This window comes from Rhinoderma darwinii, chromosome 4, assembly GCF_050947455.1.
Source record: "Rhinoderma darwinii isolate aRhiDar2 chromosome 4, aRhiDar2.hap1, whole genome shotgun sequence".
NCBI lineage: Eukaryota > Metazoa > Chordata > Amphibia > Anura > Rhinodermatidae > Rhinoderma > Rhinoderma darwinii.
The window spans coordinates 105,146,793-105,161,925 of NC_134690.1; positions in this window are offsets into that span (position 1 = coordinate 105,146,793).

Sequence of the window (15,133 nt, forward strand, 5' to 3'; positions counted from 1 at the left end):
GTAGAGAGAGAAAAGCCGCACTCACCCGGTCTGACGTAGAAAATTCTTTAATGCTTGTAAAACGGTGGGGGGGAGGGGGAGCGAAGACAGTGTAAAATAGTAAAGATAATTAAAATAAATTTTTCATGGCTGTTTTTGAACTCTTTTATGTGTATATATAGTCTGTGTTTCGGGCTATAGAGTATGGCCCCAAGTAGTCTTTTGCTTATGGTAATGGCTTATCCACACACGCCAGAATTTCGGACGGGAAAAACTTGGCAAATCCGTTGCGTGTGGACGAGCCCTAACAGTGCATTTATCTATTTAGATTGTGGTCAGTTACACAGATATATGTATATGCACTTGTCTTTTTGTTTCTATCGATTTTATTAAAAAGCAAGCTGGAGTATGATGCAACAAAACTTATTAAGGGTATGTTCACACGAGGTCATTACGTCCGCAATTGACGGACGTATTTCGGCCGCAAGTACCGGACCGAACACAGTGCAGGGAGCCGGGCTCCTAGCATCATAGTTATGTACGATACTAGGAGTCCCTGCCTCGCTGCCGAACAACTGTCTCGTACTGAAAACATGATTACAGTACGGGACAGTTGTCCGGCAGCGAGGCAGGGACTCCTAGCGTCGTACATAACTATGATGCTAGAAGCCCGGCTCCCTGCAGTGTGTTCGGTCCGGTACTTGCGGCCGAAATACGTCTGTCAATTACGGACGTAATGAACTCGTGTGAACACAGCCTAAGAGACAGACACGTGGCATCTTCGGATGTCCATGCGACACTGAATGAAATCTACACTAGCTAGGAGCTAGCATAGATTTCCACTAAAATTTACACCAGTTTCTGCCCACTTTTTAAAAGTGTCAAGAGCAAAGGAAAAAGCCCAAAAGGGAATTTTGCAACATTTCTACACCAAAAGAAATGTTGTTGACTTTGAGTTTTTTTCAGCAAGCACGTGAGTTTTCCAGTTTTATTTCCTTCCTAGTTTATGAGACTCTTAGGGCATGGCCAGACATGGCGGAATTGGTCTGGAATTCGGCTGCGGCCAGTCCGCTGTGGAAATTCGCAGCAGACATTTTCTCCATTGGTTTCCACATCTTTTTAGTCAGGTTTGTGCACACATGGCGGAAAACTCCGCTGCGGACCATAGGCTGTGGTGCGGAATTTTATTAAGAAAATAATCTAGCTTAGGGGGAGTTCACACAACATTTTTTGTCAGGCAAAAAATATTTGCCTCAAAATTTCCAGCATTTTTTCTTACAATTGTTGTTCGCATTTTTGCTGCATTTTTCCCCACTTTTATTTTTAGCTGTTGAATCTAATGCATACACAGCGGGCAAAACCGCTGCAAAAAAAAAACCCGCTCAAAATGAGTGCCGCAGGTGTTTCTGCCTCCCATTGATTTCAATGGAGGTCAGAGTCGGAAACCGATCGATAAAAGAGCATGCTGCTTCAGTTTACCGCAAGCGGCCAAAAGCCACTTGGGGGAAAAAAAAGAAACCTCTGCCTCCTATTGAAATAAAGAGAGGCGGTTTGCAGCATTTTTTGGTGCTAACTCTGACTCGGTTTTGTGGTATTGTGATATCACTATGTGCATTATGCCACTATTGAAACATTATCGTGAAAATTATTTAACATGGCGAGCAGTGCCTTTACTGAACATCTCATCACAGTGATTAACAATGATGGAAGGGGAGTATGGAAAAGTGAATGCATAGCAATAGGAGACCGAGAGATGGACAAAACAAAGCCAATTCTGTTTACAACAAATATAAATAATAGTTATGCATGTTATATATATATATATATATATATATATATATATATATATATATATACATATAGACATATATAAATAACTGTATGGCATGCATTAGAATTCTCCTTGACATACAATCCCTCTACTTGCAAATACCCATTCTCATCTGCAATATGTAACTAAGATACTAGGTTCATCTAATTAAGCTTTTGAGTTTTACATAATTTCATTAATCTGAACAGCGAATCCTGCTCCTTTTCCGCTTGCATTAACCAGTACAAAAAGCCCCCTACAGGTTAAAGTTTAAACGTAGATTACTAGATAATGCAACTCCTGGCATCGTTTCTATAGGAAAAATTGAATTTGTCTTTCACCTAATTTCAGAAACTCTGTCACCCTGTTTTTTTTTCTTTCTGCTATGATCCGTGACACAAGGGAGGATATTAATTTTGCACTAAAATCTTTGAACAATTATGCAGATAGCACCAGAAAAGCAACACAGAAACACAATAAGAAACTCAGCGGAGAAGCAGACCCTAGATATTCATTAAAAACAGATGGTTACATATTGAACAGGCTCAGCTCTGATGTTTAGACTAAATCTGTGTTAATTTGCCACAATGTGAGAGACAAAAGAGAACAGTGACACAATTGCATGTGTTAACTTATGCAATATATTTGCAAAACCATTGTAGTTTTGTAACTAATTTCACATTTTTGGTTTTTTATAACAGCCAGTTAAACAAAGGGTATTCTATAGCTTTATAAAAGACTTCTGCCTCTCTGAAACTGCCCTTAGGGTATGTTTAGACGTGGTGCAAATTCCGTACCGCAAATCAATGGAAATGTACAGTGTTGTGGATCTACATATATTGGAAAAATCTGTGCAGAAACCCGGCCATGCTGTGGATTTTCAATTTTGCAGCATACCCATTCTATTATGGAAACGCTGCAGACTTTCACTGTGGAAATTACTCTTCACAATGCAAAGGGTGAAATCTGTGGCAAATGAACTACAAAATCCACCTGTGACACACGTCTGGACTTAGCCTAAAAGCTCTGCTAGATACTGAACTCCACCACATGCTGAGAAATAAGGACACAAGAGAATTGTGAGAATAAATAAGATTTATTTTATTATTTGTATCTCTCTTATTTATATATTTTTTTAGTGTGAATGACATCCCTATACCTAAAGCTGTTGATCCAGAAAAAGGCAAAAACCCTGGATACGAGTGGCCAATTAGTGTCACAGGGGGGAAATTCCTTCTTCTGCTTTGACGCTGCGTGTGCTCAGTACATTGTATGAGCCGCAGCATTCTAAGGGAGCCTGATGGAAACCGGAGGGGAGAAGCAAAGAGGTGAGTATAATTTTTTATTTTATTTTATGTCCGGTGGGCGGGGGGGGGGGGGGGGAATGGTGGGCGCACAGCCGTGGTTGTAATGCCACAATTGTCGCGCACGGCCAGTGGAAATATGAAACTTAAGAACAGCCAGTCTTAGTATTTCGACCCCATTGTGTTTATAATATAGTGAGGCATTTGAGTTTATATTATTGTGAATTATTAGGCGGGAATTCAGGGCAGACCCTCGTATTTTTGCCATGGCTTTGCAGTTTTATGTGCTACAGATCTGCACGCAGCTCAGCCACTTTCAATGGAGCTATCCTGTATGTGGCTGCCCAAGTCGGTTTTCTCCAGGAATATGCGCAAAAACCATGTCAAGAAGTGACATGTCGCTGCTTGTTTTTCCGCAATGCGGTTTTCATATGAACAAGGGGGCGCTTTCCCATTAAAAGCAATAAGACGCTTTCTTGGGTACGTATAAGGCTGTGTTCACACGAGCACATTAACGTCCGTAATGGACGGACGTATTTCGGGCGGAAGTCCCGGACCGAACTCAGTGCAGGGAGCCGGGCTCCTAGCATCATAGTTATGTACGATTCTAGGAGTCCCTGCCTCTCTGCAGGACAACTGTCCCGTACTGTAATCATGTTTTCAGTACGGGACAGTAGTTCCACGGAGAGGCAGGGACTCCTAGCATCGTACATAACTATGATGCTAGGAGCCCGGCTCCCTGCACTGAGTTCGGTCCGGGACTTCCGCCCGAAATACGTCCGTCCATTACGGACGTTAATGTGGTCGTGTGAACCCAGCCTAACATATTGATTAACTTTTGATAACTTTTTTTGGGGGGGGGATTAAAAAAAAACAAGCTATTGCAGTATTGTTCTTCACATTTTAAATGTATGCTGCTCACTATGTGGCATAAATAACATGTTACTTTTATTCTATGGGTTGGTACGATTACAACTATACCAAATATGTATACATTTTTCATGTTTTATTACTTTGCGTAATAAAAACTCATTTAAACAAAAATTATTTGTTTTTGCATCATCGCATTTCAAGAGCCAAAACGTTTTTATTTTTTTGTCGATGTGGCCATATCTGGGCTTGATTTTTGCGGAATGAGGTTTAGTTTGCATTGGTACCATTTTGAGATATATGAGACTTATTGGTTGACTTTTATTATAGTATTTTTTGGAGGGGATAGGAAAAAAAGCAATTCCGCAGTAGTATTATACGCATTTTTGTACGACGTTCACTATGTGGTTTGAATAACATGTTAACTTCAACGTTCGGGTCACTACGATTACGATGATTCTATACACGTTCTATTTTTTTTTTTACACTTTTGCAAAATAAACCACTTTTTATGGAAAAAATGGTTTTATTTTATTTTTACTGTGCAATTTTTTTTATTTTTAATTACCTTTAACTGTTTTTAATTATTTTTTAATTTAAAGTGTTTATAGTATAGTAAGATATTAATGTCTATATTATTGTGAGGTATAAGGGGCAAATTTATCAACGGCTTTGCACCACTTTTAACTGGCTTTTGTTGCGTTAAAAAGTCTCAATATAACGTCCGTGGTCACTGACCACGAACGCCTTCCATCCGATCGACGCCCTTCTCTCCAGAGATGTCTGCACATGCGTCCGTCCTGTCCACAGTGACCACAAGGGGGCGCTCGCGAGCTCAGTCCAGACAAGGAGCCAGGTCGCACACAGGTGGGAGATTGAGCTGATTGCTCCCAGAGCAACCTGGACTATAAGGGTATGTTCACACGCAGTGTTTTCAGACGTAATTCGGGCGTTTTACGCCTTGATTTACGCCTGAAAAAACAGCTCCATTACGCCTACAAACATCTGCCCATTGCTTTCAATGAGTTTTATGGTGTTCTGTTCCCACGAGGTGTAATTTTACGCGTCGCTGTCAAAATACGGCGCATAAAAAAAATACGCCCGCGAAAAATAAGTGCATGTCCCTTCTTGGGACGTTTTTGGTGCCGTTTTTCATTGACTCCATTGAAAAACAGCTCCAATAACGTCCGTAAAATCCGCCATGAAAAACGCGAGTTGCCACAAAAACGTCTGAAAATCAGGAGCTGTTTTCGCCTGAAAACAGCTCCATATTTTCAGACGTTTTGGTCACTGCGTGTGAACATACCCTAAGAAAGGCCCCTCCCTGTGAGCCTTGTTGTCATTATCATAGTCTGTCTATGCAAATGGTCTCCTAAGTGTTTTCCAGTTCCCAGTGTTTCCCGTTCCTGCTATCTGTAACCTGCATCCCGCGCTATCCTGGTCAAGTGCTGTATTGTGTTCCATGCCTGGCACCTGCTTGCTGCCTAGTCCCAGCCGAGCCTGTCTTGCTACTGTCTGAGCTACCACAGGTACACTGTACGAACTATCGACTGTGACCTGTGTCCTGTTGGCCAGCTGCCATACCGTCAAGGCGGTACGGCCCAGTGGGTCCACATACCCAACGTGACAGTAGGCTCAGGCCATGGACCCCGCTGGTCGATCATAGACCATGACGACGTCACAGGAGAGATGCGGGCGGATATCCTAGACCTCCGGTGTCGACAGGACCAACATCTAAAGGCATTAAACATTATTGCACGTCGACTGGAGGTGCAAGCTGCTGTTCCTCCTACTACACCTCCTTTCAGTACTGATCCTCCAAATACACCTCCTGGCAGTGCTGATCCCTGATTTCCTTTGCTGCTTCTTGACCGCTATGATGGAGACGCGAGGACCTGCCGTGGATTTTTGAACCAGTGCCAGATCCACTTTAGCCTGTATGCAAGGGCATACTCGTCTGATGGTGCAAGGGTCAATTTCATCGTCTCTCTCCTCACTGACAGGGCCCTTGCATGGGCGAACCCTATCTGGGAGAGACAAGGACCTGAGACCCGTGAATTCCAGGGGTTCCTACGGACATTTTGCACGGTGTTTGAGGAGCCTGGACGAGTCTCGTCTGCAACAGCCCCCTTGCTGAACCTACACCAGGGAGACACCTCCGTGGGCAAGTACGCCATCCACTTCCGCACCCTGGAGGGAGAACTGTTTTGAACAATGAGGCCCTGGAGGCTACATTCTGGCAGGGACTGTCTCCTAGGATTAAGGATGAGCTTGCCGCCCGAGATCTACCGTCTACCCTGGATGACCTCATCCTTCTGGCCGCTCGGATTGATATAAGGATCAGAGAACGGTTCCAAGAAGCTCCTCAGGAGGACTCCCTAGTCCAGTTCCTACTTTGCAGCAACCCCTGCTGTCCTCAGCTGCTGATCCTCCTAAGGTGTCTGTGAGGACGGACCAGTTTAAGCTGTCTACCCAGAAGAGACAATGCAGACACACCTCGGGACTCTGTCTATATTGAGGCCATAGAGGTCATCTTGTGCATCTGTGTCCCCAAAAGCCCCAGAGCCTAGGGTTGGTGGGAGAGACAACCCTGGGTAAAGAAGGACTTTCATCTAAATTGTCCATTTCTGTGACCATAGTGTCTGGTGAGAAAACGCATCGGGTCTCTGCGTATCTGGACTCTGGATCTGCTGCTAATTTCATTTGTAGAGACCTGGTGGATCTTCTCCAATTGCCCACAACTCCTCTGGAGGGGCCGTTGATGGTTGCATCTGTGAATGGACTACCTCTGCCAGACCCAATTGTAGCTGTGACCAAGCCGCTGAAGCACCAAGTAGGAGCCCTCCATTCCAAGCTCCTCTCGTTCTTTGTCCTGGCTAAAGCTGTCAATCCTGTGCTGCTGGGTCTGCCCTGGCTCTGACTACATGCCCCAGTCCTGGACTGGAATTCTGGAGAGGTACTCCAGTGGAGTGCCGAGTGTCTCAACCGTTGCCTGGTTCAGATTCGTTCGGCTCAGCCTCCTCTGCCTCAGTCCTTGGCAGGATTGCCTGGTCATTATTCTGCATTTTCGGATGTCTTCAGCAAGAAAGAGGCGGAGTCGCTGCCCCCACACTGGGCGTATGTATGACTGTCCTATCAACCTAGTTCCTGGTGCATCCCTTCCCCGTGGTAGGGTATATCCTCTCGCCTTGCCAGAGAGTCTGTCCATGTCTGCCTATGTTAAGGAGAACTTGGAGAGTGGCTTCATACGGAAGCCTTCCTCCCCGGCAGGAGCCGGGTTCTTCTTCGTCAAGAAAAAGGATGGTTTTCTGCCTGACCAGATGAGGGTAAAAAATAGGTATCCATTGCCTTTAATTTCTAAACTGTTTGATCGCATACGTGGAGCCAAGATTTTTTCAAAGCATGACCTGTGTGGGGCTTACAACCTAATCTGAAATTCACCGGGGTGACGAATGGAAGATGGTATTTAACACCCGTGATGGACACTATGAATATCTAGTAATGCCCTTCGGTCTTTGTAATGCTCCCGCGGTCTTTCAAGAGTTCGTTAATGACATCTTCCGTGACCTCCTCTATGTATGTGTTGTGGTCTATCTTGATGACACATTTTTTCTCCGGATCCAATGACTCATCGGAGACATGTCCGTCAAGTTTTGCTACGATTAAGGGAGAATCGTCTGTACGCCAAGTTGGAGAAGTGCATGTTTGAGAAAGGTGCTCTACCCTTCCTGGGCTACATCATCTTGAATCAAGGTCTCAAGATGGATCCTGAAAAGGTAAAGGCCGTTCTGGAATTGCTACACCCTCAATGCTTGAGGTCCATACAGCGATTCCTGCAATTCGCCAATTTCTACAGACAGTTCATTCTAAACTTTTCCTCACTGACATCTCCTATCTCTAACCTCACCAAGAAAGACATGAACGCCAAGGTGTGGACTCCAGAAGCAGAAGCCGCCTTTAACCCCTTCCCGACATCCGCCGTATATATACGGCACTGTCGGGAGGTGCTTCCCGCAAAGCGCCGTATATGTACGGCGCAGTGATGGTGCGGGCTCAGAAGCAGAGCCGGCACCATCACCGTGGGGTGACAGCTGTATTATACAGCTGGCACCCTCCTGTAACTGCCATGACCGGAGCTATTCTCCGATCCGGCAGATTAACCCCTCAGATGCTGCGCTCAATAGAGCTTTTCGGTTTTCACCCGATCGGCAACCCAGTTATGCAATCGCTGGGTTGCTGTGGCAATCGGACGCCAGAAAATGGCGTCCGAGTCTGCCTTGTACGGGAGCCTGCGGCGTGTCCTCATAGGCTTGCTGTCAGTGAATAACTGACAGCGCTAATACACTGCACTACGTATGTAGTGCAGTGTATTAGAGTAGTGATCGGGGCATCAGGCCCTCATGTCCCCTAGTGGGACAAGTAAAAAAAAGTAAAAAAAAGTAAATAAAAATGTGGTAAAACAATAAAAACACACAAGTTTCAAATAAAAATAAAGCTAAACTGACTTTTTTCCCATAGTAAGTCTTTTATTATGGGAAAAAACGTAAAAATAAAAAAAACTATACATAATTGGTATTGCCGCGTCCGTAACGACCCAAACTACAAAACTATTATGTAATGTATCCCGCACGGTGAACGCGGTAAAAAAAAAACATGAAAAACAGCACCAGAATCTTTGTTTTTAGGTCTCCTTCCAAAAAATGCTATAAAAAGTGATCAAAAAGTCACATTTACTCCAAAATAGTACTAATAAAAACAACAATCCGTCCCGCAAAAAATAATCCCTGACACCGCGTTGTGCACGCAAAAATAATAAAGTTATGGGTCTTAGAATATGTCGACACAGAAAATAAATGATTTTATAAAAAAAGTGATTTTATTGTGCAAAAGCCGCAATACATAAAAAAACTATATAAATTTGGTATCGCCGTAATCGTATCGACACGCAGAATAAAGCTAACATGTAATTTAGGGCGCACTGTGGATGCCGAGAAAAAAAACAATAAAAAACTATTCCAGAATTGCTTGTTTTTGGTAATTTCCTTTACCAAAAAATGAAATAAAAAGTGATCAAAAAGTCGTATGTGTTCTAAAATGGTACCAATAAAATCTACAGCCCGTCTCGCAAAAAACAAGCCCGCACACCGCTCAATCAACTGAAAAATAAAAAAGTTACGGCACTAGTAATGCGGTGATGAAAAAACATCTCAATGCGCAGGCCGGAGGGGAACATTCCTTCAGTTTCAGGGCCCTAGTATTTAGGAACTAGAAAAGGGAATGGACACAGCACATCCGCTGGAAGCGAGGGCGCCCGTATTATACCAGCGCAAAACTTTCCCAGCAATATTTCCCAAACTACGAAGGAGAAAAAGTCCCCAAAAGGTGCAGAGTGTTAAAAAAGGGGGATAAGAAAGAAAACCGTTTATCAGTGCGACACTGGCCTGTTCATAACGGATTGCTTCACAGCGTACCACACATCTATGGATAATTGCATTATTTACCCCATTATTATACCCTCTTATTATGCCCTGATGTACTCCGCACAGATTACATATGCCCCCACATTATAAACGGAAATACCAGCAAAACCACAAACAGAACTATTACCAAGCAAAATCCATGCTCAAAATGGCGGTCTTTCCCTTCTTAGCCCTACAGTGTGCCCAAACAGCAATTTATGGCCACAAGTAAGGCATTACCATACCCGGGAGAACCCGCTTAACAATTTATGTGGTAAGATTCTCTAGGGGCACAACATCTTGTGCGGTGAATGGGCAGATCAGTGGAGAAATTGCAATTTTCACTTTGCACAATCCACAGCGTATTCATTTCTGAAAAACACCTGTGGAGTCTAAATTGTCACTACATCCCTTGATAAATGCCTTTAGGGGTGTAGTTTCTAAAACGGGGTCACTTTTGTTTGGTACATCAGGGGTTTTGCAAATGCAACATGGCGTCCGCAAACCATTCCAGCAAAATCTACGCTCCAAAAGATAAATACCGCTCCTTTTCTTCTGAATGCTCCCATATACGTAAACAAATATAACCACATATGGGGTGTTACCGTACTCGGGAGAAATTACTTTACAAATGTTGGGGTGCTTTTTCTTCCCTATTCCTTGTAAAAATGAAAAATGTGTATCTAAAACTACATCTTGTTGGAAAAAAAAAATATTTTTCATTTTCATGGCTTAATTCTAATTAATTCAGCAAAAAACCTTTGGGATCAAAATTTTCACTATACCCCTAGATGATTCCTCAGGGGGTGCAGTTTCCCAAATGGTGTCACTTTTGGGGTGTTTCCACTGTACTAGTACTACAGGGGCTCAGCAAATATGACATGACACCCAGAAACCATTCCAAAATCCAAATGGTGCTCCTTCCATTCTGAGCCCCACCGTGTGTCCAAACAGATGTTTGTGACCACATGTGGGGTATTGTTTTACTCGGGAGAAGTTGCTTTACAAATGTTGTGGTGCTTTTTCTCCTTCAGTCCTTGTGGAAATGAAAAAAAAATACCTAAACCTACATTTTCTTTGATAAAATGTAGATTTTCATTTTTACGGCCTACTTACAATAAGTTCTGTAAAAAACCTGTGGGGTCAAACTGCTCACTGTACCCCTAGATAATTTCCTCATGGGGTGTAGTTTCCAAAATGGGGTCACTTGTTGGGGGTTTCCACTGTTTTGTCCCCTCAGGAACTTTGCAAATGCGACATGGACTCCGCAAACCATTCCTGCTAAATTTGAGTTCCAAAAGCCAAATGGCGCTCTTTCCCATCTCAGCCCTGCCGTGTGTCCAAACAGCCGTTTATTACCACATGTGGGGTATTGTTTTACTCGGGAGAAATTGCTCTACAAATGTTGTGGTGCTTTTTCTACTTTAGTTCTTTTGGAAATGAAAAAAAATTAGCTAAACCTACATTTTATTTGAAAAAATGTAGATTTTCATTTTCATGGCCTAGTTCCAAAAATGTTTGCAAAAAAACTGGCCGGTCAAAATGCTTGCTACACCCCTAGATAAATTCCTCGAGGGGTGTAGTTTCCCAAATGGGGTCAATTTTGGGGGGTTTCCACTGTTTTAGTTCCACTAGACCTGTTCAAAGCTGACATGGTGCCTAAAATATATTCTAATAAAAAGGAGGCCCAAAATCCACTAGGTGCTCCTTTGCTTCTGTCCAGTAGCACACTAGGGCCATATGTGGGATATTTCCTAAAACTGCAGAACCTGGGCAATAAATATTGAGTTGCATTTCTTGGGTAAAACATTCTGTGGTACAAAAAAAATGGATTCAAAATGAATTTCTGGAAAAAAATTATGAACTTTGTAAATTTCACCTCTACCTTGCCTTAATTCCTGCGCAATGTCTAAAGGGTTAAGAAACTTTCTAAATGCTGTTTTAGAGAGAGGGCAAAAAGCCACGGCGCCACTTGGTGTGGATCAAAGAAGGTGTAGGTGAGAAATAAAAATAATAAATGCTCACCGTGAGGTTAGAGGAGTTGAATGTAGAAATCCACGTATTAGCTGCTGCCAGATCCGATGCCGGTTGCCGAGGTAACCGCTTGATTGTGATGAGTGCAGAAGGAAATAAAATTAGAATCTATGTTGGCGCTGCTGCGTGGTGTAGAAAGGATGAAGATCCAAAAGCCAGATAAAAGTAAAATGATTTATTGCTATGCAACGCCTTTCAACGCCGAACTGGCGTTTTCATCAGGCATGGGGAACATAAAAGAAAGGACATGTATTTATACAGAAGAACAAGTCATCTGATTTGGGCCAGTTCAGACTGGGTAATTAGGTAAAAAACCGCCAAAAAAACATCAGGAAGGGGGGGGGGGGCGGCAGAGGAGTGGGTTCAAAGTTCAAAGTTACATTTTATTGTAATGACATTTGTTGGTGTTAACTCATTAAAACGTATATACACAGTAAAATAAATTAAATAAATAAAGAGACGAGCTGTCATGATAAAGAGTTCTCTTTATGATGTGTCGGTGTGGAAAGGACGGCTGAAAGAGTTTTGTTTGCGGGGGACGGCAAAGTTTTATTATTATCAAAAGGTATAGGGAAAGAGTGGGAGGTGAGCAGGTAATAACTGGATAAGTATTTGTTTGCTTGTTTGTTTGTTTTTATTAATGTAAGGTGTTGTGACATTGAAATATACGTGTTTTGCGTGTATGAATGAAAGTTGTTGTCTGTTGCCAAGGAGACCGCCTGTATTACGGTGGCCGACGCGGTCCAAAACGGGATGGAACGCACGGTGAACCGCAAAACGCCAAAGAACGCCGGACTGTGCTGCAGGGGAAATTAATGAAGAACGGAGAGAAGGCGAAAAGAAGGGGGAGGTTGAGGTAAGTATAGATGAAGTACAAGTAATGAAGTAATGATTTTATTATAGAAATGGCAATGTTATGTGTAGTGGTTATTTTAGTTTTTGTTTTCGTTTTGTGATTAGTTCATTTGAGGGATCATTTGAACAATCGGAATAGTTCTAGAGGGTAAGAGTGGTAGGGATGGGTTTTGCTGAGGCAATAATCGAATTTATTTGGAGTGAAAGTGGAAGGTTGGTTTTAATTGAATTTTGGGTTTGTTTTAGAGGAAAGATCCGGGATTAGTGGCGTATTATGGTTTTTTGAAAACAACACAACCACAAATGCAGAACGGGTGGTTGTCTAGTTGTCGAATTTTAGAGGGAAATGAGGGAGTGAAAAATTGTCTCATATTTCCGTATAGGGGCTGTTTAATTGAGATGTGTAGATTTATGGATATTGAGTTTAGGTATATGTTTACTGGTGGAATCCAGAGGTTATTTTAATGATTGGGATTGGTTCAATATTTAGTCTAGGGATGACTCTGTAATGTCGTTTAGACCCAGTGGGTATAATGTGTTCATTTTAAAAATCCAATAATTTTCCCTTTGTTTGAGTTTGTTGAATCTGTTCGGGACATCGGGATGGATGTATTCAATGGGTGTGATTGTGATTTTGTTGAAATCCCGCTCATGTGCCAGAGAGAAGTGACGGGATACACTGTGTTTGAGATATCCAGTGTTGATATTGAACCGATGATTGTTAATTCGGGTTCTTAGGCATTGAGTGGTTCTGCCAATGTACTGTAGTTTGCACGGGCACTCTAGGAGGTATATGACATATGGGGTGCCGCAGTTGAGGAGAGTTTGGATGGTGAAAGTTTCATTGGTAACGGTGGAGGTGTATGTGTATTTTTTGTGGCTTATGGTGTTGCAGCAGAGGCAGCGTGAGTGTCCACATTTGTAGGAACCTTTGAGGTTTGAAAGAAAATTTGTGTGTGTTGCTATATGTTTCTTTATTCTGCTGGGAGCCAGGATATTTTTGAGGGTTAGGGATCGTCTAAATGTGATGTTTGGTTGGTCTGGTAGCGTGTCCTTTAGGTGCGGATCGTTTTTTAGAATGTGCCAATGTTTGGAGAGAATATCCCTAATTGTTTTGTTGCCTCTATTGTAAGTGGTGATGAAATTGTGCTTGCTCTGGCCGGATTTGGGTATCTTGAGGGAGGGGGTTAGACAGGATTTTTGTGTGAGTACTGAAGCTTGTGATTTTGCGCCATTAATAAGGTTTATGGGAAAATGTTTGTCTTTAAATCTTTTTTCTAAAATTAGGCACTCCTTGTTGAAGTCTTTATGGGTGCTGCAATTTTTCCTTATCCTCCTGAATTGACCAAAAGGAATATTTTTGAGCCATGGGCGGTAGTGGGCGCTTCTAAAATCGATGTAACTGTTCACGTCTACTAGTTTAAAATGTGTTTTTGTTGTAAATTGGTTGCTATGGTTATCATAGTTGATGGTAAGGTCTAGGAAATCTATAGAGGTAGGGGAGTTAACACCAACAAATGTCATTACAATAAAATGTAACTTTGAACTTTGAACCCACTCCTCTGCCGCCCCCCCCCCCCTTCCTGATGTTTTTTTGGCGGTTTTTTACCTAATTACCCAGTCTGAACTGGCCCAAATCAGATGACTTGTTCTTCTGTATAAATACATGTCCTTTCTTTTATGTTCCCCATGCCTGATGAAAACGCCAGTTCGGCGTTGAAACGCGTTGCATAGCAATAAATCATTTTACTTTTATCTGGCTTTTGGATCTTCATCCTTTCTACACCACGCAGCAGCGCCAACATAGATCCTAATTTTATTTCCTTCTGCACTCATCTAAATGCTGTTTTGAATACTTTGAGGGGTGCAGTTTTTAAAATGGGGTGACTTATTGGGGGTTTCTAATATCTAAGGACCTCAAAGCCACTTCACAACTGAACTGGCCCCTGTAAAAATAGCATTTTGACATTTTCTTGAAAATGTGAGAAATTGCTGCTAAAGTTCTAAGCCTTGTAACGTTCTAGAAAAATAAAATGATGATCAAAAAACGATGCCAATCTAAAGTATACATATAGGGGATGTTAGTTAGCAACATTTTTGTGTGGTATAACTGCCTGTCTTACAAGCAGATACATTTAAATTGAGAAAAATGCTAATTTTTGCAATTTTTCGCTACATTTTGGTGTTTTTCACAATTAAATACTGAATGTATCGGGCAAATTTTGCCAGTAACATAAAGTCCAATGTGTCACGAGAAAACAATCTCAAAATCGCTTGGATAGGTACAAGCATTCCGGTGTTATTACCACATAAAGTGAAACATGTCAGATTTGAAAAATGAGGCTCTGTCAGGAAGGTCAAAAGTGGCCAAAGAGGGAAGGGGTTAATAGCCTGAAGAGTGCCTTCACGTCAGCCTATATCCTCCATCATCCAGATGTTTCTCGACAGTTCTCGTTGCAGGTGGACGCCTCCTCTGTCGGTGCTGGTGCATTCCTGTTCTAGAGAGGTTCCAAGGGCAGGTCAATGGTATGTGTTACTCCAAGCACTTCTCTTCCTCAGAATGCAAATACTCGATTGGGGATCGGGAGTTACTGGCCATTAAATTGGCTCTGAAGTAGTGGAGACATCTATTAGAGAACGCAGTTAATCCCATCTTAATATTCACGGACCACAAGAACCTCACTTATCTCCAGACGGCCCAACGACTGAATCCCCGCCAGGCCAGGTGGTCGTTGTTATTTGCCCGGTTCCAGTTTGAGCTCCAATACGGTCCGGCCGACAGAATGTGAGGGCCGATGCCTTGTCCAGGTCGTTTGAGACAG